This window comes from Rhynchophorus ferrugineus, unplaced genomic scaffold, assembly GCF_030347505.1.
Source record: "Rhynchophorus ferrugineus isolate W39M unplaced genomic scaffold, kcgeb_rfMv2 rfM2, whole genome shotgun sequence".
Taxonomy (NCBI): Eukaryota; Metazoa; Arthropoda; class Insecta; order Coleoptera; family Curculionidae; genus Rhynchophorus; species Rhynchophorus ferrugineus.
The window spans coordinates 15,097,276-15,124,439 of record NW_027472581.1 but is presented as its reverse complement, the minus strand read 5'-3'; the positions used below and the strand labels follow the sequence as shown (position 1 = coordinate 15,124,439).

The following is a 27,164-nucleotide window of genomic DNA, read 5'->3' as shown; positions in this document are numbered from 1 at the left end:
CCTGTTATCAAATATCCACAAAATTCTTCAAAACTTTATAGACAATAATTAGCGATACCAAAATGGCGAACGTGGTAAATCTAAATTGCAATTTAATGTGGTAATATTGTGACTTGCTGCAGTCATTAGTTTTAGGATACGTTACTCCTCAGTCATCTCCGGTTTCGGCGCATACCCAGTATCCTATTTAGAATAAACCATAGAAAAGAATAAACCATATTGTTTTTCTTTTCTAAGGGCATTCTTTTCGAGTCGTTCAGTACAGTCGATCAAGTCAAAACAACAAAAAAATCTAGGATATTTAGATTTTGTGTTACATAAATAATTCTATAGCAATAATAATTAAATTGTGTTATTCATTGTGATTTTACATACATTCGTTTTAAAATATGAAAGAACAGTGCAGAATGTAAGGTTATAGTTTTGAAAGTAATAAAATCCAAACAGCATCAATTTTATGTTTAGTGCGAATATTAGCTGTCAATTTTATAACACATCATTTTCAACGACATCGAATAGTTATCAACATATGCAGAGAAGAAAATGATTCTTATTGTGTTGGAAGTAGTCAAGTCATTAAGTTAGTCATTAATATATTTTAATAATGATTTAAAATGTGAAATTCAGTTGTGTATCCAGTGTTTGTGCGGATATAAAAACCGGGCGTAGTTTTCCTTGGAAGAAACACCCCAAGTTAGCAAGATTAAGGATTTGTGTGACTTAGCATTGCTTTTACCTGGTATGTATACAATTATTTATATAAAGCATTTGTGTTCATATATATTATTATTTACAGCACTATAACATATTACCCACACTCTAAATCCAAAATGTGTCCAAATGAGGCAATGGTAAAATTACATTGAAGGTAAATGTAATTATACTACATGAAAAGTTTTTGTTACCCTTTAAAAAGTTGTTTGTAAGGTGCCATCAATTGAAAATTTAATTATTTTGGAGGGGTTCATTTACTTAAAACAAATGTATATTGGTCAAGATACTTATAATTAATATTTTGGCTTAAGGTTCCTTAACCGAGATAACTTTTTCAACAATGTGAGCTTGATTTTATAAACAAGAGATTATCATGCTTGTTTTATTATATTGTTAGTAGATGCCTAAGCTGTCTTTTTAACCCCTCGATTTTACCATAATAAGAGCACAGCAGTAATTTTGAAATATATCATGTTTTAATTTTTTGTTGGTGCTTTTTAAAGTATTACTTTTTGGTATGTTTTCTCCATTCTGACGTATATCATACGATTTAACTGTTTTAATTATCCATTCCATAATAACATTGTAAAAATAATAATAACTTGCCTCAATACATTTTTGTATTGAACAAGTGGATAAAATATTAACATCAACTGTGCTGCTTTGCTTCCAGTATGAGCGAACAATAAGAAATTTTAATACATCTTATTTGAATTAATAGCACTAAAAATATATAAAAAAGGGAAAAAGCTATAGACAATTTTGATTATATTTGCTATGAGATATGTTATGTTTTCAATTAGATTGCAATTTTTATATCCACATTTAATTATTTTTTATTTATATACATTATATACATATTCTTATGTTTTAGCTTTTTGATATTATATAATATTTCTATTTGTACAGAATTTTATATTAATAAATGGTTTTGAAAGTTGAGTTACATTTTGGTTTTATTTAAAATTTAATTGGTAGGTAGAATGTGACGTCAGAGGTTAGTCACGTGATAAGTATGAAATCGTCGACCAATGAAATGCTCCCTTTATAAAATATTTTCATTACAGGTGCCTGTAATGGTAATTTAAACTAACCAATGAAATTCAGCGAAATGACGTTCTCAGCGTCTTTCTGCTGACACCAGGCAAAACAATACTGAAATTATTTGTATTAAGTTAACACTTTATATATTACTATATGAACGTAATCTTGATCCTATTAATTCTATTAATCTTATTAATTAATTAATATTAATTGAATCCTATTAATCTTGATGTGAATTGGCTGTTTATTGGAATCCAAAAAACTAATATTTCTAATCGTCATTGCATAATAAGATGCGATCACGAATATACAGAATTTAAACCTATCTATGCGGGGTATCATTTATATGTGGTATTTTTGAACCAATATTGTGTTGATACAATGAAACGGTTTACGAAATAAACAAAGAGATTACGCGAACACAAAAACGTCGCAAAAAAATAGACAAACTCTTTGAGCTGGTATAGTTATTTATAAAAATCGTGCCGTGCTTTAGAACTCTGTGGAGTGCACCAGCGGAAGTACAACACTCAAATATTAATGAAGATTGAATCCGAAATATTGAACTTGGACTTTAAGAATAGTATGAAGCAAAAATTTCTAGATAGTTGTACTTAACAAATACCATAATATTTTTAAATTCAAATCAAGATCAATCGGTGAAGAACTTTTATCGATTTTATACAAAGGAATATGTTACAGAACTTTCAAATATTAATGACCAGACAAATTATTTTATAATGTAATATAAGAACGAAGCTTAGCAAGTAATTTTTACAATTATCTCCTCGACACATTCGAATTTTATTATGTTTACTATCGACCGAATAGCCTCGAAAATACAAAACCGCGTCTTTCGTCCACCGATGCAAAAAAAACGCAACCGATAGGAAGAAAAATCGGAAACACCGGTCTCGGCTCCACAGCGTGTACCGCTTCCAGCCCTGCGCCCTGCTTCGTCCGCCTCCTTCTGCTGTCGCGGCCCACACGTACGTCGACGACGCTCCCGCTGCTGCAGCAGGGCCACCGGCACTCAGACCGTGCTGAGTTGCCGTGGTGTTCGTACGTCGCCCGCTAGCTCTACATCTCCAAGCAGACCGTCGCCGCCGCCTCACGTGGCAACGCCGCCGCTTTTTTGTCCCTTCTTCGGGTCGGTTTCTTAGATTCTCGTCGGTGAGTGAAAGAGTGAGGCCGATTTTTTAGTTCTGGTGTTCTCGAGATCGGTTGTCAACGATGACAATGTTTGTCCAGCCACTTGGCGTAGAACAAAGAGTTTGTTGTTGGTGATTGGTAACCAGTCGCGAATGTGATTTTACCTCTCGTTTCCCATTGAAATTGCAGTGCGTAGAGTTTGACTAAACTGAACGACGAACGGTGATTGTTTGTTGAGTTAAAGGACGTTCCTTGAATCGTATTCCCCGCCGTATTTAACCAGGGGTAAGTCACGGTACAGAAAAAAAAAACAACCAGATAACTTGTTTCGCCTAACCTAACCTTGCCGGTTCAGTGATCTGGCAACGCAGCGACCAGTCCACTGTTATAATTTACTTTCTCAGGTTTAAACAAACGCTATTTGCGATATTCGTTCGGTTGGTGTCAGTTCGACATTGCAGTTTTTTCGTGCATATCAACACAAAAAATAATATATATATTGTTCCGTGATACCGCTCCTAAATACTCCACTTTGATTTGGAAACAGTTTCATTGATATTTAATAATTTGGGTCCCATCTAAATGCCTCGGATTACATCTAGTTTTAAAGTTGTAGTACTTTTAACTTCGAGGTTCATGTTACTGATGTCCTGTTCTATGCTGAAGCAGGTCATTAGCCTTAGAAACTGTATTAACTGTTGTAAACACACAACTCTCTAACATCATCGTCATTATTCGCTTAAAATGTGCTGTCGTGCTATTTCGAATATTTATTTGATGATTTACAATTATGCCTTTGTTGTGTTTTAATAAGAAATACGAAATTAATGTTCAAATAATACACAATTGTGAGGTCGATTTTTCTATTCTGGTGTTTTCCAGATCGATTGTCAAAGATGACAATGTTTGTCCAGCCACTTGGCGACGAATAATGATTTTGTTGTTGGGGATCGCTAACAACTTTTGTATGTGATTTTACCTCGCATTTCAAACTGTAATTAGAGTGCCTAACTTTGACCAAACTAAACAACGAACGGTGATTGTTGTTTAATGCCTTAAAAGACGTTCTTTGAATTATTTTTTTCACCGTATTTAACCAGGGGTAAGTCATCGTACAGGAAAAAACAACCAGATAAGTTGTTTCGCCTAACCTAACCTTGCCGGTTCAGCGATTTGGCATCGCAGGGACCAGTCCACTGTTATAATTTACTTTCTTAGGTTTAAACAAACGCTATATCAACACAAAAAAACGAAATATTGTTTGGTGATACGGCTCCGAAATACCCCTAGTTGATTTAGGAACAGTTTCATTGATAATTAATAACTTGTGCCCGTATAAATGCCTGGGATTACATCTAATTTGAAAGTTGTAGTACTTTTAACTTCCAAGTTCATGTTACTGATGTCCTGTTCTGTGCTAAAGCAGGTCATTATCCTTAGGAACTGTATTAACTGTTGTAAACACACAACTCTCTAGCATCATCGTCATTATTCGTTTAAAATGTACTGTCCTGCTATTTGGAATATTTATTGTATAACTTACAATGATGCTTTTGTTGTGTTTTAATAAGAAATACTAAATTAATGTTTAAATAATACACAATTGTGAGGCCGATTTTTCTATTCTGGTGTTCAATTCTGGTTTCTATTCTGGATTGTCAATGATGACAATTTTTATCCAGCCACTTGGTGTTGGTGATTGTTAACAACTTTTGGATGTGATTTTACCTCTCGTTTCCAACTGTAATTAGAGTGCCTAACTTTGACTAAACTAAACAACGAACGGTGATTGATAGCTTAAAAGACGTCCTGTGAATTGTTTTTCCCGCTGTATTTAACCAGGGCTAAGTCATCGTAGAGAAAAAATCAACCAAATAACTTGTTTCGTCTAACCTAACCTTGCCTGTTCAGTGATTTGGCAACGCAGGGACCAGTCCACTGTTATAATTTAGTTTCTCAGGCTTAAACAAATGTTATTTGCGATATTTGTTTTGTTTTTTTTTTCCTGCATATCAACACTGAAAAAAAAAACGAAATTTTGTTCAGTGATACTGTTCCGAAGTACCCGAAATTGGTTTGGAAAGAGTTTCATTAATAATTAATAATCTGTTTCCTATTTAAACGTCTCGAATTAAAATCAGTTTCAAAATTGTAGTAATTTTAATTTTGCTTTTGTTGTGTTTTAAAAAGAAATATTAAATTAATGTTCAAATAATGCAGAGTTAATTAAATATTACCACATATTTTTTTGTCAATGTCATCGTCACCCTTTGAAGGTTAATTTGTATTTGCTGTCCTGATCCTTTTAAATGTTTTCATAACTATTTTTCATCTGAAATTTGATTAAAATGTTGTATTAGTTTTCTTGTTCAATGAATATGAATAATCATAGCAGAATGACTTAAATATTGTTTACTGACATGACTTGTTGCATCATATATTAGTTTACCCAACACAAGCTACATCAAGTTCATTGCTTGCTTAATATTATTGGATTGATAATAATCATTCAATAATCTTCCTTGAAACGCTTTTTTAAAATTCATGTAGTTAAAATTTATGCTGTTTTAACATACAACTTAATTTCGTTTATAATATGCAAATAATTTCTTCGAATATATAAACAGATGATTCATCGGTTATTCTTTGGAGAAAAAAAGCAAAATGGGTTGGTGGTGGCTTAGACAGAAATAGCACTCAGATGGAAATCCTTGTATTAATTAATTAAACATTTCTTTCTGCGGGATAGGTTATTTACATTTTTTTTTATTCATCAGCATTGAGTAATATATAGTTGTTCAATACGGTTTATATTCCTGAACTATATAACAGGTCAATTGAAAACCTACCATAGTCAAACACATTTTTTGGCAAAATTAGTTTTTTTGTTTTATTCCATTCATAATTCCATTCCATTCCATTCAAGGGTACACTGATTATAGCGACCATCCAACTTTTCGATACCATTTTTGTAGTACGATTTGTCTTTGCTTCAAAATAGGCCTCAGTTTCGGCGATCACCTCTTCATTCGACGAAAATTTCTACCCAGCGAGCATTCTTTTGAGATCTGAGAACAGGAAATAGTCGCTGGGGGCCAGATCTGGAGAATACGGTGGATGAGGAAGCAGATCATGGATTTTTGCCATCGTTTTAATAGTCGCTGTTGATGGTCCTTCCTTTTTAAAGGTAGTCAATGAAAATTATTCCATGCGCATCCCAAAATACAGACGCCATAACCTTGCCAGCAAACTGTTGCATTTTCCCACGCTTTGGAGCGGCTTCATCGTGTGCAATCCACTCTGATGACTGTCGATTGGACTTCGGAGTAAAATGTGGAGCCAAGTTTCATACATTGTCACATATCGACACAAAACTCGGGTTTATTACGCTTGATTATCTTCAAACACTGCTGCGAATCATCAACTCGTCATTGTTTTTGGTCAAAAGTGAGCTCGCGCGGCACCCATTTTGCACAGAGCTTTCTCATACCCAAATATTTGTGAATGATTTGTAAAGGTACACGTTCAATTGATATCTTTAGAGTGTCTGCTATTTCATTCAGTTTCAATTTACGGTCATTCATTTTGTGGATTTTTCATTTCACCACGTCTAAACTTAGCATACAAATCCGTGATGGTTGATTTTCCTAGGGCAGTGTACGGAAACTCGGCATCAAGCCAAGTTTTTGATTCAACTGTATTTTTTCCCTTCAAAAAGCAATATAGCAAAATACCTTTTTATCCATTTTTTTTCACAATAAAAAAGTTGCTTCACTCAGAATGCTATAATTCACAAACTAATGATCCGACAGCTGTCAAGTTTATACACGCATCTTTTGAGGATATCCGTCTCTCAGTGGACCTAAAGTGTAGTGAATACGTGTTTACGTGACCAGACAAAAGGACTGCATCTCATTTTTATTAGTGTTTAAAATTATTTCATCTTATTTTACAACAGTCCTTTTGAAATTCATTTATAGTATTTATAGTAAAAAACTAGTGCTAAAATAACGTAAGTGAAAAATGAAGTGCGTGAAATAAACAATGTATTTATTTTATCATCTGGAAGTAAATTAAATAAAATATTAAAATATTAAAAAATGGCAAACCATAGCGATTCAACCAAATCACCTGCACACTTTGATATAAGATTAGAACAAACAGCAATAACGCAAACTCCACCATCAGAATGGACTACAGTCTTTAACAAAAAACGATTGAGAAGTCCAGAAGAAGAAATCGCGAGGAAACAAACAAGAATCAGTGACTATTGGTTGCAGAAACCGATAGAGACAAAAAACAGTTTTAGCAACCTGTCGGAAGAAATTGAAGAGAACATACAACCAAGCCCTGAAAAAGTTGTTCCCAAACCACCACCAATAACAGTCTATAAGGTAGGAATAATAAAAAACATCCATGACTTATTGAAAACCATTACTACGAACTACACAATTAAAACAGTGAGCTATGAAACAATTAAAATCCAATTGTTCGAAGCGGATCACTTTAAAGTTCTTATAAAAGAATTAGATGAAAGAAACACCCAATACCATACATTTAGGCCAAAATCCGAGAGAACATTTAAATTCGTATTAAAAGGATTACATCACGGGACGGACTTTAACACCATCAAGGTAGCACTAGCTGAAAAAGGCCACGAGGTCGTAAATATTCACAATATACGACATCACACGACAAAAAAACCTCTGCCTATGTTTTATATAGACATAAAACCTAATGGAAATAATAAGGCGGTGTATGAAATCACCAAATTGGAAAATAATATTATTAAATGCGAACCACCACATATAAAAAGAATTATACCACAATGCACAAGATGTCAAGCGCACGGGCACACAAAGACTTACTGTCGCAAATCATATAGATGCGTAAAATGTGCAGGAGAACATAAGACAGGAGATTGTACTCGTAAAGTTCGCGATGAAAAAGTGAAATGTGTTAACTGTAACGGAAATCATCCAGCGAACTACAAGGGTTGCGCAGTTCACAAGCAACTACAGCAGAAACTCTATCCTGCCTTAAGGGAAAAAAGGCATCAACAAAAACAATCCACTACTACCAATCTACCACTACCCACCAGAACAAGTCAACCAGACATAACCTATGCCCAAATAGTTGAAAATGGTTCAGCACAAAAACGAGAGACAATATCTCAACCTACTGAAACTAGCAACATCTCAAAATTAGAAAATATGATGGCCAAACTAATGGATCAAATGAGTACGATGCTTGGTCTACTCACAACCGTCGTAAGCAAACTTGCCTAATGCCTGAAATCAATAGCTACAAAATCGCCGTCTGGAATGCCAATGGGCTCCAACAACACGCCAGGGAACTAAAAATGTTCGTAAATGAACAAAATATTGACATTATGATGGTTTCCGAAACACACTTTACGGACAAGAATTATCTGAAAGTTCCTAAATATAAGATTTATCATACAAATCACCCTGATGATAAAGCACATGGAGGTACAGCCATAATAATTCGAGATGATATAAAGCATTTCGAAAAAGAAAAATTCCGCAAAGACTACCTGCAAGCCACCAGTATAACCATAGAGGAAGCCCATGGACCATTAACAATTTCTGCGATTTATTGCCCACCCAAACATAACAACAAGGAAGAACAATATCAAGAATTCTTCAGTACGCTAGGTAATAGATTTATAGCAGGAGGAGATTATAATGCAAAACATTTAATGTGGGGTTCAAGAATAATAACCTCAAAAGGTAGAGAACTGCTCAAAGCCATAAGGAAAGATAACTTACAACATATCTCTACTGGTGAACCAACATATTGGCCTTCAGACAGAAATAAAAAACCAGATACAATAGATTTCTGTATTACAAAAAATATTGATCCAAAAAAGTGTCAGGCAGAATCATGTTTCGACCTGTCTTCTGATCATTCACCAATAATAGTAACAATTTCTTCAAAAATTACCATCAAAGATAAACCCCCTTATCTGTGCAATAATAGAACTAACTGGCCCTCATTTAGAGAAAACTTAGACCAAAATATCTCTCTAAACTTACCGTTACAAACTGAAATGGATATAGAAATAGCAGCAATAAATCTTACAAAAAATATACAGGAGGCAGCATATTCCGCGACTCCCAACAGTGAAACATTTCCAAGAAAAAATACACATATATCATGTACAATACAGAAAAAGATAGCAGAAAAAAGAAAGTTACGACGAAATTGGCAACAGCAAAGGACTGAAGAGAATAAAAGAAAATTTAATAGGGCCATAAAAGAGCTGAGAGATCTAATCCAAATTGAACAAAATCAAGGCATTCAAGAATACCTAGAAAACTTGACATCAACTGAGGCTACAGACTATTCGTTGTGGAAAGCAACAAAAAAGCTTAGGAGATCTCAGCAGCATAACCCACCTATTAAAACAAGCGAAAATAATTGGGCGAGAAGCAATAAAGAGAAGGCCGGCATTTTCTCAAAACACTTAAAAAATGTTTTTAAACCTTTCCAGTCTCAGCTACATAAAGATGACGAAAATAAAATTACTAGCTTTCTAGATTCGCCATTTCAAATGGATTTACCGCACGAGAAATTAACGGTCAAAAAAGTTAAACATACAATAATGAGAGAGATTAATATTAAAAAAGCTCCTGGTTATGACTTAATTACTGGCAAAATTTTAAAAGAACTATCAGAAAAGGCTATAAAACTATTAACATATATATTTAATGCTATGCTACGAATTAATTATTTCCCTAGTATCTGGAAAGTAGCTAAAATATTAATGATACTTAAACCAGGAAAAATACCAGAAGATGTGACCTCCTACCGACCTATAAGTTTATTACCAATAATCTCGAAAGTTTTCGAGAAATTATACATAAAAAAACTAAACTATATAATAGAAAAAAGAAAAATTATTCCACAACATCAGTTTGGCTTTCGCAATAAGCATGGGACTATAGAACAAGTGCATAGACTTGTAAACCAAATAAACGCTGACCTAAATGCCAAAAGATATTGTTCGGCTGCTTTCCTAGACATATCTCAGGCTTTTGACAAAGTATGGCATACGGGCTTGCAGGTTAAACTAAAGAAACTTCTTCCTCATCCGGACTATCAGCTATTAAAATCGTATCTCACTGACAGACATTTTATTGTAAATCAAGGCGATGAACATACCGAATTAAATCCCATATATTCAGGAGTTCCGCAAGGTAGTGTACTGGGTCCAGTACTGTATCTTCTGTATACGGCTGATCTGCCCACCACAAAAATAACTACTGTGGCAACATATGCAGACGATACAGCAATCTTAGCATCCCATGAAGATCCAGTCACAGCATCAATAAACCTACAAACCCACCTGGATCAAATACAATTATGGTTGAAGACATGGCGCATTAAAGCCAATGAATCAAAATCCACGCATATAACGTTTACCCTGCGTAGAAGAACATGTCCACCAGTAAATATCAATCATCGTCAACTCCCCCAAGCAGAGCATGTTAAATATCTTGGTATGCATTTAGATCGACGCCTAACCTGGAAGAAGCACATACTCTCTAAACGGAAACAACTAGGACTAAAATTATATCAAATGTATTGGCTCATTGGGCGCAAATCCAAGTTATCATTAGATAACAAGGTATTGCTGTATGAGTCTATACTCAAGCCCATTTGGACATATGGAATTCAACTATGGGGTACAGCTAGCAAATCTAATATATCCATCTTTCAACGGTTCCAAAATAAGGTGTTGCGTGCCATTGTTGATGCTCCGTACTATATTTCAAATAAAGTGATACAACGCGATATTCCTCTAGAACCTATAACGAGTGTAATCCAACGTGTTTGTGTGAAGTACTTCGAAAGTGTGTCAGTGCATCCCAATGTACTCGCTAATCAGATAAATATGCGACGTGATAGTGAAGTGCGTAGACTAAAACGTTTAACACCACCTGATCTGATTACTGGACATATGTAGAGTTTAGAATAAGCATTAGAATAAGTCTAATTAATTAAGATAATATTTTATACAGAAGATTGCTTATTGAAGTGATTTTCTACATGCCATGTATATATAATATAAACAGAAGAAATACTTATTGCCAATAGGGCAGATTGTGGACTCACGAAGAAAAAAAAGAAAATCTTTTGAGGATTAGGGCTAACTAAAACACATGGATTTAATTCTAGTAGCGCCATCTATGTGTCAGTCCATTGGCGGACTTGTCAATTGAACTGTTATAATAATATAACTCTCCTTTTCAACGTTCTGCTTCCAACGTGCGTGGCATTGTTGCTATATGGGATGACATTGTTATTCATTGTTACTCTTGTATATACAGTTTGATTATAGGTATATTTAATATACACCGATTAATGGTTAAATGTTATTATCCTGGTCTCGATCGAATTATATATAATGTCACTCGCCTCTGGAGTTGTTTCAAAATAAATGGTAATGGTACGATAACGCTGAATTCAAAGTTTAAATATAACGAAACATAGTGGAAGATTATTCGTTGAGCTAATTTAAATAAATAAACAATTATCTTTGAAGAATATTGAACAAGTGTTTTTTTAACTTGGCTACACTTGATCATATGTTGAAAAATAAGTGAAAATTGATAAGGATTTGCTTTAATGGTATCTGTCAATTTACCCGCCATTTTAGCCAGATTTTGTTCCTTCTGATAACTACTTATTTTGAAACTAAACTCATCTTATAGAATTTCAAGATTAAGTCGAATTAAGTCGTCTATAACTTCAAAGGGCGAACTATAGCAATGATTAACAGTTAACAAAACAGTTTTTTGTACTCTTAATAACATAAATGCTCAGTTCTACCTAAAAATTAATTTATAAGTCGATTTATTATAACAGTTGATTATTGGTATTACTTAGCATATATTAGCGGCAATAAAATTAGTAGGATATAATGATGGTCATTAATATTGTTCTAATTTTTAATTAAAATTTATTATACTCTTTTATCATTGCCGGTCGTTAAATTTCCTTCCTATTAATTGAATATTATAGAAACTTCTTTTTTATAGATCATTAATTTACGAGAAGGATTGATATTTAACGGATAAACTTCTCTGATGACTGACAAACATTGGTACAAAAAAACTGTAGATTTTTTAATTGCCTAAAGGAGCCTTGGTATTTTTTGTTTTGTTTTATACGACATAACAAATGGTTGTTTAGTAGTAATTATGGACTAATAGTTAAAATTAGATGTGTGACGTTTAATATGGGACCATTATAATGAACTTAGACTTATACTGAAAATAATCAGGTTATTAAATCTGATTATTTAATGTAATAAACAAAAATATATCACGTAAATCACACACCTTCATGTTACACTACTATTTAATAAAAACGAATGTTTTACGTAAAACTATGATTTTTACAACTATTTCCCAAAAATTATGATTCATATAGCTATGTGTAAGGTATTTTAAATGAGCACTAAACATATAACATTATGAAATATTTAAACTATTATTTTTTATGTAGATGCACATATAAAATGTGATCTAAAAGTTATGAAATGTGGGAAAGTTTAAAACACAAAACCTTCGAAATACATTATTTTAACTAAAGAACTATTGCAGAAAACTTGTTAAACGATGATACAGAACGTAGGGATTTAGTTTATGTTAGTTATAAATCCTCGGTGTCGTTTTGTATCGCCGATCAAGAAGTCGCCACTTCTTTCTTTAAAATATTTTTTAAGTCTGTTGTTCTTCAGGGTACTGCATTGAGACCACTTCTGTATCTGTTTTACACAAAATAAATAGTAGTAGCAGTATTTCTCAATGACACGGTCATTATGACAAGAAAAGACAGATCCATAGAATAATAAAGAGAATTCAAGTAATTGAATTGGTCAATTTAAATCTCCGCAAAAAAATCTCCTCTCTGTAAGAGAAAAATTTTGCTGTGAAGACATTTGATTGGGTCTTTGAGTTCTGTTTTTTGTTTTTTATACTAAAAGCAAACTTTGAGTCTTTCCCTGTTAAAATTCTGTTTGCGTGTTTTATCCAAATGTATATGGCACACGTTATTATTTTTAATATTGTAACTGTAAGATCATTATGTAGCAGTACAATTAAAAGGCTTTAAATTTACATATTTTAAAGATATTTGACAAAACATATGACAAATTATCGAGGTGGCAATATCGCGGGATGAAATAAAAGAGATAGCTCAAAACCTACTGACAGTATAAGAAAACAATCTTCTGGGGCATGAGACATTTCCTTGGCTAGTTTGTTCGTATAGGGACATCTGGAATTGAACGTATAGAGGCAAGTTGCAATTTCTCAACTGTCAATACATCCCCTGTTAGTATTGAGTGTACCTATGATGAGGACTTAAATGATTTCTCATACATACTAGTCGAAAGATGGATTTTGAATTGAAATTCGTGAATACAGGAACTCTAATAAATCCAAAATAATTTCAAACTATCTTGAGGTGGTGTAGTCTTAAACCAATATATTTATTTGTATAATTACACTTTTTATTTCCCTTAATGCAATGAGGGGGTTCAAGGTAGTTATTAAATTTTTAACTGATGCCACTTGAACAACAAATGTGCTCTTACTTGGGCAATAAGCACAATTTAAGTCCTGAATTGCTTTGCACCAATATTCCGAGTGTATTGAACTTCGGTTAATCCTCTCTTAATAAATAAATAATAAATTGATACAACAATAAAGGTATATCCCTCTCTATATAGCTTCTTTTGGAAGGTTTAATTTCTAAGATAAAAAAATCTATATTTGATATTTTATATGATTATTAATGAACAGATTTACGCCAACTTACAACAAAACATGCTGTAACGATCATAATTGTATTTGATTTATTAAAGACAGTCAAATACTTCTTTGAAGTAAAACGATTCTGCACTTCTTTACTATCTGTGTATCCGAATATACAACACTTTCTAGTTCGAGAATTCACTTTATTTATTGCAGTACCGACTTACATATACTAATGAACTAATAACTTGATCTCTAAACGTTATAAAAATCTAAACGCACTATTCCTTACGTCAGGTATATTGAAAATGGCGAGCCAAATAAATAAACAATAAACGAAGAGAGACAATCAGATCAGTTGAAAGTAGCGACATCTAGATGTTGAACGTCGCGAAACATTTCTCCAAAATTTCCTATAAACTTAAACATCTATTTTTCTGTGGACATATCTTTGTTTAGAGCTAGAGTAGTAGTGAACAAATGGACTAGAAACTCGAAAATACAGCCTAATTGCTTTGAGAAAATACTTCGGCATCCATCTACATCTTAGGTCAAATTGTAAATATCATCATATCTTTGTGTTATCACGAAATAGTGTTCGTATTCCTTGTGAAATGATGCGTGTTCAATAGGGTAATAGTAATACATTATTTCGTCAGTTAACACTGCACTAGCATATCTAATGTAACATGTTATAAAATACATTTATGGAGAGTTTGCAATATTCAGCTAAATAAGAGATAGACAGAAGGACCGATGTCTGATGATGATATTCTTTCGAACATTCAAAATAGATGTACTTTTACTCAGTTACAATTTGGCAAAATACTAGTGTGATTCATTACGAAGTATATTAATATGAATTTTGATAATTACTCTCATGATTATTATAAATGTAAAAAATAAAACAAAATAATACATTTTTTATATATATTTTAAAGTCTCCTTTTACCAACTATGGGTTTATCTGGACTGGACCTACTATTTAACGTGGGCTCCCAACCACGGTCGTCAGCATTAAGCCTACCGACTATCCTTGTCGGATTTTACGCTCTTCCCTAGAACAATCACAAATTTTTATGCAATCACAAACATAAATTTACGACCATGCCCCAGCAGGATTCGAACCCGCGGCTATCGCAACAGTAGGAGGGCCGTCCTATCGCCTTTACCACTGCGCCACCAAACCAGCTTAATAAATATTTTAATTGCTGTTTTAAGGTGTTCTTATGTTAGCTTGTGCCTCTTTTCTTTTCCTTTTGGTTAAAAATTAAAATTATGTTTCCATTAATTATTGTTTTTTTAAAATTTATTTGAATATTTAATTTCCTTCTCCCTTTGTTTTTATTCATCGACTTATTATTTAAGATTTGTTAATTTTTACTTCTATTCAATATAACCAAATATACTCACGAAACAATTACAAGTATTAATAAATATTTATTAATACTTAATATAGTTATTTATTATAAATACTATGTGATAACAAAAACATATAACAAAAAATATACTCATTTTACCAATATAAAATATATTCTATGCAATACTTTATGAATATTTTGAATAATTAATGCAAGTGATGCGGTATCTGTAAACAATATAATTAGTAATATTAATTAGTTAATATTTATTATAAAAAAATACTAATAAAACCATTCCACCTTGAACAAGCGATATAAACACATAGTAACCTAATAAGCATTATGATAGTTATATATTATAAAGTAAGTTGCAAATATTTAACAACCAACACTATTGCATCTAAATTTTTCGATGAAATATTCATTGAGATATATATAGTAGTATCTAACACTATTGCATTACATATATATTACAAAAATTCTTTTGCAATTGATTCAAAGGAAAATTAATTCAAGGAAAGATCATATTATATAAAAGAGATATATATGTTTTTACAAATGTTAGAATTCATATAATACTTTTTAGAATGCATATATAGAAAGAAACAAAATGCATATTGTTTTTTTTTCATACAATGAAGCTTTACTTTTTATCTATTGTGATTTTATCATCTCGACAGAATATTTTTCTGTTAATAAAGTTGATTCTCTGCAAATATTTATCAACAAATGCATGAGGTTTCACTTGGTCCGAAAATATTTAATGAAAAATATATTTTTTTAAATACTGATATAATCCATGTATTCTTGCCTAGTAATATTGATGACTAGTTATCTGAATTACTTAATTGTTATTGTTTAATTACATTTATAATATAAAAGTAACATTTTTTCAACAGTGTTTTTTTTTAATAAAATTTTATTTTTTATATATACATATATATATATATATATATATATATATATATATATATATATTCATTCTCTATACCATGTATTTGCTGATGCATTATAATACTGATTGACTCCATTGTTTATATTTTAAATATGTTCTTTATTCGATATCTACTAATATGTTTAATAATTTTATTTACGTAAAATATCGTGATTATAACTTTTTCTGCAGAGATATTTTAGATTTTCGCATTTTTGCATCTAATTTTGCTGTTTATTTTCTGTTTCAGTTAGGACTACTTTTTACTTAAGAACTATTAGTTTGAGTGTACAGTCTATATATACCTTAATAGTAATATTTATAATTAGTTATATGGATTACTTAATTGTAGTTGTTTAACTGCATTTATGATATGAAGATAACATTGTCATTTGTGTATTTTTATGCCACCAATATTTTGTTTTATTATGAAATTGTATCTTAGCTCTCCAAATATTTATTCTGTATTTATTTCTATATATTTCCAAGTATTTGCTGATGCGTTATAACACTGGTTGATTACATTGTTTATATTTTAAACAATTTATTTATTTGATATCTAATATTTAATATTTTTAATAATTTTATTTACCCAAAATATCGTTGTTGGTTAATTTTGCACGAATTTATTATACACATATTTTTATTGTGTTTCCAAAGATAATTTCGATTTTCACATTAACTCTTCTCACTTTGCTTTTTTTATAGCAGTCAGGACTACTTTTTGCTTAAAAACTTGTAACTTGAGTGTATTATTCTATATAGTCCTACTTAGTAACAATTACATCTAGTTACCTGTATCACGCAATTGTAATTGTTTAATTGCATTTACGATATAAAAGCAATACCATTGGAAGCATCACGTTAGACAAAAAGCAAAACACATTAGAACCAAAATAAAACAACTATACTGGTTAGTCGGAAGATACTCTCAACTTGATCTAAAATCAAAGAGGTTGATCTATAATACAATAATAAAGCCAATTTGGACCTATGGGGTGCAAATATGGGGTTACACAAAAAATTCAAATCAGTTAGTCATACAGCGCTGTCAAAACAAGGTTCTTCGATTGATTACCAATGCCTATCGCTATGTAACCAATGAAGAACTGCACGATGACCTGGAAATCAAATTTTTGCGAAGTTGTGCAGGATTTCGCCTTGAAACACGAAAGAAGATTACTAAATCATACTAACGTGGAAGCAATACAACTGCTGGACAGCGCGCAGGATGTCAGGAGATTGAAAGGAACAAAACCATACGAACTTGTGTGAACATTTAGTGTGTATTATTAGTGTAAACTATAGCTGTAAGTTAATAATTGATAAATAATTATAATTTTATAATTGAGGAATACATTCTGATGTATTTTCTTGCACTCGTCTTGCTTGTTAATTAATCCAAGTACATAGGAAAAGTAGTAATAAATTAATTTTAAATTAACATCGTACTAAGCGTATCTAATAAAGATGTTATAAAAAAAATAAAAATAAAAGCAATACCATCATTTGTATATTTTATGCCTTCAATATTTTGTTTCATTTTGAATTTTTTTTAGTTCTGCAAATATTTATTCTAATATATATCTATCTCCATATTTACAAGTATTTGTTTAAGCATTATATTACGGGCTCATTATATTCTTTACATTTTAAACTACTTATTTATTTGATAACTAATATTCAATAGTTTTCATAATTTTATTCATAAATTCTATGTGGAAGTTTATCTGGATATAATCAAACTTTTGAAATAAATGAAATAAAGTTTCAGTCTTCGAAACAGTGGCTAAATTCAATTTCTGGAATCGCCATAAAGAGTCGACAGTCAAACAAAAGGAAGTTAACTATATACTCTATAATAAAAGAAGTTAAAGCGGGTGTACCACAAGGAAGTGTATTGGGGCCAATTCATTACCTACACATGTTATATACCACGAATGGAAAATATCACGATAGCTACATTTGCTGATAACACTGCTATTCTTGCTGTTGGACACAATAGCAAAGAAGCCGTACGAAAATTACAGCTATATGATAACATAAATAATAAGACCCAATTCTGGAAAATAAAAATTAACTAAAGTAAATTTGTGCATGTGTAATTCACGAATAAACAGAGCGGACAAGAACCAATAATAATAAATAATATAGTCATTCCATATAGCACCAACGCTACTTATCTAACTGCTGGCACATCTATTGGTACATCTAGGAAAATATATTGGTTAATTGGAACAAAATCACAATTATTAGTGCATAATAAATTGTTATTATGCAATGAAATTGAATTGAATCCAGAATCATCAGAAGGGGGAGGGATTTCATTGTCATGTCAACATAGAAGTAGTACAACTTTTGGATAACTCCAGAACAAAACATACTCAAATACTCAAAAGCATCAAACTATTTTATATTGTGTAATGTAGTGTAGTGAGATGCATTAGAAAAACAGCAATATTTTTTATACAAACACTAGCGACCCGCCCCGGCTTCGCACGGGTGCAATGCTGATACTAAATTAAATACACTACAGAAAAAATATGAACGTTGTATATAAAAACATAGCGGCCCGCTCCGACTTTGCACGGGCATAAAATATATACGCCTATGTCACTCAATGAAAACATGATTAAAATCGATCCAGTATTTTTGGTTCATTCATTACTGCCCTTGGCCTGCACGCATTAAATTTGGAGTAAAACAATTCCTCTTCCCTTATACTTACTATGAAGATTTCCTGCTATCTTTGGAATATCTAAATTTATACAATTTTTATTACATTACACATTTTTAAATGCAAATTTTAAATTTGTAATATCTCCGAAAATATTTGTTTAATTTACATGCTGTAAGGAACCATATTGATCGATATTAATTGCACACTGTATTTAAGGTACTTAATTCGATAAGGATTAATGCGGTATTGCTTAAAATAGCTTCGTAAATAAGCCATTTTCTCACGTAAAAAGTAAACAATAAAAATGGTTAATGTGGGTTATCCCTAAAAGATAAACATATACCATCGCGGACTTTTTTGTAGACCTTTTTATGGTGTACAATACTGTAGTACATTAATTTGATCTAACTCGTAGGGTTAGGCAGCGTTTTTGCTAATTGCTAAATAAGCCTAAAAAAATAGGTTAATTTACGATATCACGTTAGAAACCTCTAAAATTAGCAATGTTGCCTTAGTATATTATGCATGTATTATACATATAAACCTTCCTCTTGAATCACTCTATCTATTGAAAAAAACCGCATCAAAATCCGTTGCGTAGTTTTAAAGATTTAAGCGTACATAGGGATATAGGGACAGAAAAGGCGACTTTGTTTTATACTATGTAGTGATTATTATACTAGAGACTAAGATAGGGCCGATGGGTTCTACTAGATGTATATCTAGATTTAAGTTATTGTAGTGTAAGGCAAAATGTAGGTTACTCGGCAACGACTAATAGCAATATAATAAATAAGTAATAAAAAACTTGCGAACATTTTTAGTACTAGATTTAACCTTCCTTTACATTCTCCTTGGGAGGGATTGTGACAAACAATATTGGTCAAGTTCAAGCAAAAAATACGATTACATTTTTGTCAACGATTTATGTATGTCGAATACACGTTAATATAATAAATCCAATTATATCGGTCCTATGAATATATTGAAAGCCATTTTAAATGTATTTTCTGTATAATATGAAACTTTTTTTTAATGGTACAAAGGTTTTCGAATAAAATACCAATTACTGAATTTTAGATTTTATCATCATTGATATTGATGTAATTACACAAAACCATATTTTTATTATTATAGTGGTTTTCATTTTATTGCAGAAATTTTTATATGCCAAGTACCAAATAAATCAAATATTGAGTTGGTGTAATTTTCAGTATAAGGCTACTTTAATTAATTAAACACGTACAATGTAAAGTTATTTGCAATATTTTTTAACTGTCCTCGTTAACCTTGTTTAGCATATCCCTCGAGTGGGTTTGCAAAATCTCTTTAAAATCTTGGTCAAGTTCAAAAAATAAATATCACTCTCTTTACATTATATCCCACAACTTTGCATATATAGCTTACTTACTTATATTACCATAATCTGTAGAATATTGTTTGTATATTAGTCAACTCTTCTTCAAGAACCGTGTAAATATGAAGCTAATCATTATTTTTGGCCGATTAAATAAGACGTAAAAGAACATACATAAAATAATTTCAAGGATTTGTTGGTTAATTAATAATTCAATGGTGGTGCTTCCATTGTTTTTTTAACCTTATCATTTAGAGATTAATTATCATTTAAGAAAAGAACGAGGAATACGATGATTATAATATTTAATTTTTGCACCTATATACTATGGGACTGATTACTTACACCGAGACATTTAGACATCAACTGTCCAGAAAGTCCATTCTTATGTCAATGTCGAAGTAGTTCATTCCTTGGAGAACACCAAAATAGGGCGCAGGCTCAAAATGACAAAATTAGCGATATATTCCAACAGAAGAAGTTTGAACATATCAGTCAATAACAATGGTCATAGTTTTGGCAAAATTATCGCTAAGACGACTGATACATAGAAGAAAAAGATATACTTGTCCGATGATGATGTCATATAATATTGTCTTATGTACCGTTTTAATGATACTAATATTTTGTATTGTAATGATATTATATTTCAGTGGCTGGGAAAATCTACAACTTTTTAAATATTTATCGTAAATTCCTTTTTATATATTTATGTATGATGTTCTTTGTTAATGCTTTGTAACACTTGTTGATATTTAATGGGCTCCGAACTACAATCTTCAGCAGTAAGATTGGTGAGTGATTAACTCAGAAATCATCCCAGAACACATCCGGTCTTAGCCAGCCTGGTTACTGGCGTGATTGGGATCATTTCCCTTGTCAGATTTTGCACTCTTGCCTCAGGACAGTTACAAATGTTAACTAATCACAAATATAATTTTATTACCATGGCCTAGCAGGATTCGAACCTGCGACTGTCGCAACAGTAGGATGACCGTCCTGTGGCCTTTACCACTGCGCCAACCAAGCCTGCTAATTATTATATTACATCCTATAATGAAAATACGTACAACTCCAATTTAAATAAACATTTCTAGATTTATTTATACAGTTTTGTAAAATGTTGTATTCTAAATATCATTTGTGTTGATTTTTTACGTCCAATGACTAAGTTTTACCCTTGAAACCCGTTCACGACATATAGATGAAATCGAATTAATTAGTTTCATAGTTTTTTATCTTCCTTCCTGGGGACTATCGAATCTCGAATCGAATTTACGATTTACGTAGACGCGAATAATTTAACGAAATTGAGTAGCACAGTCTTCCTTTCCTTCTTTTTTCTTGTATTTGTCCGGCGGGAGGAAGGACCCGAACCTTATTTGAATATTCCGCGTTTAATCTTGGCGACGGGGAATGTTGCCGGCGTAATGAGAAACATTACGTTACAGTCGCGGTTGAAATTTAACATTTTAACCGAAATAAGTAAGTAATTACTCTCTTGTACTGTGGGGTAATATAACGCGACAATGAAGATGCTGACACCTTGATAACAGAATAGAAAAATGGTCCTAAACAAAATATAGTAAGTTGAAACAAAGGTGTTACGATTTTTTTCCCCATTAAATTAGACAAAGATAAATATCCTATCCGTATATGTTGGGGAAATGGTAATTTCGACTTTATTTAATTAATTAAGCAATTATAATGATTATAATAATTTATAATGATAATAATAAGAATTATAATACAATATTTTAAAAAAATGTTTCTTAGTAAAGCAATTATTACGTTATACCCTATAATAGAAATACGTACAACTTTAGTTCAAATAAGTAGTTTCGAACTCATTTGTTCCCTAACATTTTAACTGGAATAAGTAAGTACTTACCCTCTTATACTGTGAGGCAATATAAAGCTACAATGAATATGTTGACACCTTAATAACAGAGTTAGTAAAAACGATCCTAAACCAAATATATTAAGTTAAAGAAAAGGTTTCACGATATTTTTCTGAATAAATTAGACAATAATAAGTACTTAATTAAATATCCTATCCGTATATAATGTTAGGGAAATAGTAACTTCGAGTTTATTTAATTAATTAAGCAATCATAATAATTATAATAATTTATAATGATAATAATAAGAATTATAATACAATATTTATAAAACAATGTTTCTTAGTAAAGCAATTATTACGTTATATCCTATAATAGAAATACGTACAACTTTAGTTCAAATCACTTCCGAATTTTTTATTTCTTAACATTTTAATTTCGATTGAAATTAATTTTAAAATTAAGTACCAATTTTGAAGGTTTATTAAAAGTTATATTTAATTTATATATACAAATATGTATATATAAAAATATCGAAAAATGTTGGCTAAAAAAATATCGATGTATCGGCCAAAAAAAATCGATATTTTTTGCAGAAATTTTTTCTGCATCCCTAATTCAGAGATCCCGCATTTCACTTTTCACTTGTCTTAACCGTCACAAAACAAAGCGTATAATATACTAACCGACGCGACAAGACTTGGCATGTCAACTGATCAGTACGATACAACTGATCATTATTATACATAAACAATGTTGCCAACAAGGAACAAGATTTACTATATTGCATGATGTTCACATAGTCTTTCCACTGTATATTTAGTAATATTTATTCAATGAAGCCATACTATAGCGCTCTTGAAGAATAACACTTCATTCGTTGATATTCAAACATTTCAAATTTATTGGAGTTTGAAACTTGTTTTTGTCATATTTTTCTTGATTTACTTATATTTATCTAATGTGATGATTAATGAGTTATACCTGTTAAAACTGTCTACTTAGTTTGTTGTATAGAGAAAAAATTTTAGTTTATTGAATGAACAGGCGAAGACAACCAAGAATATGCAATAGTTGATCAATGATTAGCAAGTTTAATAAAGGAGCCACAGTAAAAAATTATAAATAGTTTAATGTTTGTTAAAAAATGCTTTTTATTAGTTAGATCGAAACTTTTGCAACAAAATGTCTTTATATGATTTATAAATAAATATTCATTCATGTATTTCGATAAATTGATAGTTTTGTTTTCTGGGTCAACTAAAACTTTTCTAATTTACGAAATCTTATAATTTGTATTGTTTCCTAATAGTTGTCAAAGCCACAATTTGAAGAACATTATTAAGTTATTAAACGTTAACATTATAAGTAGCCTAAGTATGTAGCAGTAAATAATGACACTCTAGTTAAAAAATGGTTTGATTATTTTTTTCATAGAGAAGTATAATAGTACTATAAAATAGTATTATATTAAAGTAGCTAATATTTATGTGTCGAAATATAATGACATTTGTATATCTGTTAACTCACTTATTTTAGTTAGCAACAATAAACGTTATCTTTATCCAATTTAATTTAGACTGATAAAGCAATATATCGTGTATGCATAAAATATTGTCGACTTGGTTGACGCAGTGGTAATGGCGACAGGACGGTCCACCTACTGTTGTGATAGTCGCGGATTCGAATTCTGCTGGGACATGGTCGTAAAGTTATGTTTGTGATTGTTTAATATTTGTGTTATTATTCTAGGCAAGAGTATAAAATCCGAAGGAAATTGATCCCAGTCACGCTAGTAACCAGGCTGGTTAAGACGGGATGTCTTCTGGGATGATTTATAATTTTGGTCACTCCCCAGTCGGTAGGCTTAATGCTGAGGACCGTGGTTCGGAGCCCACGTTAAACCGTAGGTCCATTCTAGATTGGGTTGTTAGTAAATAGGAGACTTTAAAATATATAAAAAAATAGAAAGAAGCTAAAATATTATTTTACCTTTTTCTTGTCCTGTAGTTCTAAAATATATTTGTTTATTAAATTAGGCCCAGACCTTCTTGCTTTTATTTATTCTGTTTTTATTTTATTTTATTTTATTTTTGTCTTTTGATCCCTACGAACTGTTTATAAATCATGTAGATAATACAATTATTGTTAATGTAACAAAAAATAAACAAATGTTTAGTAGTAGTAATTTATAAAAAATATTAGTGTTATTAATTAATGTAATTAAAGTTTTTTTAATTTGATTATTATGATTATTCTAAATAATTTTCGTCAAATATAAATATACATAACATAAAATGAAATCGGCTTATTTGTCTTTGAATTTAATATAAGTTTAAGAAGTACATAAATAAGATATTATCTATTCTTTTTTTTATTATAGATATAATCTGGAAGCTTTACTGTTTTTAAGTTAATTAAATTAGGCTGATAGAGAACTTTTCAAGTTCTAGTTTTTGTATTCTTATATCTTTCAATAAACTAGATTTATTGATTAAACAGCACGTGTAATGTAACAGTCACATTATAACTATCCACAATACATTGATTGTTATCCAAAAGTTTCTAAATTATGTTTTAAACATACGTTTAGTATAAAGTAATTGCTGTTCTCAATAATACACGTAAATGGCAACAATTCGATCTAATTGATATTGCTTAGAAAATAATACCATATAATAATTTTAGGTTATGTTTATGATGTGTTCTGTTCATCGAATGAAACTTTGTCCTAATGAATTACTAAATTACTAAATGTCCATCAAAAAGAATATAATATTGCTATATAAAATTCTGAACTATAATATTTAGAATCGAGAATATAAACGGATATGGCCGACTTGGTGGCGCAGTGGTAAAGGCGATAGGACGGTCCTCCTACTGTTGCGATAACCACGGGTTCGAATCCTGCTGGGGCATGGTCGTAAATTTGTGTTTGTGATTGTTTAAAATTTGTGAATGTTCTAGGCAAGAGTGTAAAATCCGACAAGGAAAATTATCCCAGTCGCGCCGGTAACCAAGCTGGGTAAGACCGGATGTCTTCTGGGATGATTTCTAAAGTTGGTCACTCGCCAATCGGTAGGCTTAATTATGAAGACCGTGGTTCAGAGCCCACGTTAAACTTTTAAACCTTGTCCAGAAAGACCTATAGTTGGTAAAAGTAGAGTTTAATATATATATATATATATATATATATATATATATATATATATATATATATATATATATATATATATATATATATATATATATATATAAACGGGTATATTGCTGATATTTTAAGATCCTACAATGTTTAGACATATCATATTATAACAAATGAATTATAGAACAATGTCATGTTAATCAATTGAACCAAATTGACCATAATTTTGTACTTCTCTATCACGTGGCATATTTAGCTGATTAGCGAGTACACTGGGATGCACTGGCACTCTTTCGAAGTACCTCACACAAACACGTTGAATTACACTCGTTATAAGTTCTAGAGCATCAGCAATGGCATGCAACACCTTATTTTGGAACCGTTGAATGATGGATATATTAGATTTGCTAGCGGTACCCCATAGTTGGATTCCATATGCCCAAATGGGCTTGAGTATAGACTCATACAGCAATACCTTGTTATCTAATGATAACTTGGATTTGCGCCCGATGAGCCAATACATTTGATATTATTTTAGTCCCAGTTGTTTCCGCTTCGAGAGTATGTGCTTCTTCCAGGTTAGGCGTCGATCTAAGTGCATACCATATATTTACTGGTGGACATGTTCTTCTACGCAGGGTAAACGTTATATGCGTCGATTTTGTTCCATTGGCTTTAATGCGCCATGTCTTCAACCATAATTGTATTTGCTCCAGGTGGGTTTGTAGGTTTATTGATGCTGGTACTGAAGACCCGCCATTTGATAATTTCTTCATTTTCATATGATCAAATATGCTGCAGTTGTACACGCGGTTTCTTTACTCCTCCAGTGGATCCATATTGCTACATCCTACTCTATGCAGAATCCTTTAGGAACTACGTAAACCTAATATTATACGGACGCCAAATGATTTCATCACGTTTAATCTGTACTGTATAGCTCATGACACCATTACCATATACCCGCTAAATATAGATAATAATTATATGAAAAACCGATCAGTCGATCTGATTCAAAACCAACAAAATTAAGTCGCCTTTTGGGATATGAGAGTTATTTTGATAGCTCGAAATTAATTGTATAACGAATAAATATTAGATCCATATTACAAATATTATCAGAATGAGTGCAAATCAACATCATACGTTGCTAAAATAATGTTTACAAAATCAAGCTTGATAAAACGATATTCCATCTCGAAAAAGATATATCTACAAAAAATATTGCATATGGTCTATCCAAAGTTGTTGTGAACATACACCATATAAGTTGTCTTTGACATATAACATAATCCTAGTTTAAATAAAATAATGAAACAAATATATTATCAAATATATATAGTTTGTTTTAACATTATAGTACATCTAATGTATATATCATCGAATAATTGAAACGACAGTTAATTACACAGTCACAATAATTTATAGGTTAGAGTTGTTTTATTATATTTACCTTGAATTATTTCTAAGTAATGTATTTTACATTAATTAGAAAGCGTATTTGCCTTTTTACGTTTAGTTCTTCTTTTCTTCTAAGGTGTGTTTCCTTGCAAAGTCATTTTGATATCACTATATTTTTTATTTCTTCTGCTATTGCCTGTGTACACCATTTTTAGGCGCTAATCAATTGTTATTCCAACGTTTACCTTTTTCCATCATCTTTAGTTGTCTTAACACTATTTTTATTATCATCTTGCCATGAGTGACCCTTTGGTATATTGGTCCCATTCTGAAATATCCATGACTCATTTAAATTGAATTGAAGTTCCATTAGACGTTAAACATTAGAAGTATTAAATTATATTGAAAAAACTACTCATTGTTTTTATACATTTCATATATTAGATCTGTGATAGTGGTAACATCAAGCTGATCTTGATTCGTCCGCTTCGTCCGCTGATCCGCTTCGCATGAGGATGGTTTCTTTTCGGTGAATCCAAGACTATGTCTTTCATTTTTAAAGATATTTCAGTTTCCGCGTCTATATTAATATTTACAGCAGCTGAAAGACGCTAAAAATATTTTCAATAAAAACCGCAGAAAATTAATATTTAACAGTAAAAATGCTTACTTCTCTAACGAGTTTTATGGTAAGAGGGGGCCTCCATTATCTCGTTCCTGTTCGAAGTAACCAATTAGATGGGCA

General features: G+C 31.3%; 1 protein-coding gene across 4 annotated transcripts in view; it reads left to right on the top strand.

Annotated features, from left to right (window-relative positions):
* The first annotated feature begins 2,751 nt into the window (after positions 1–2,751).
* Positions 2,752–27,164, top strand: part of msi (RNA-binding protein musashi) — a 278,252-nt gene continuing 253,839 nt past the window's right edge. For 2 of the 4 annotated variants that reach the window (XM_076395652.1, XM_076395654.1), the window contains exon 1: positions 2,757–3,195. The gene's annotated coding sequence lies outside the window, so the exon portion shown is untranslated. Of the gene's footprint in view, positions 3,196–27,164 lie in introns of all 4 variants that reach the window. The other 2 variants (XM_076395651.1, XM_076395650.1) reach the window with 2 other exon arrangements.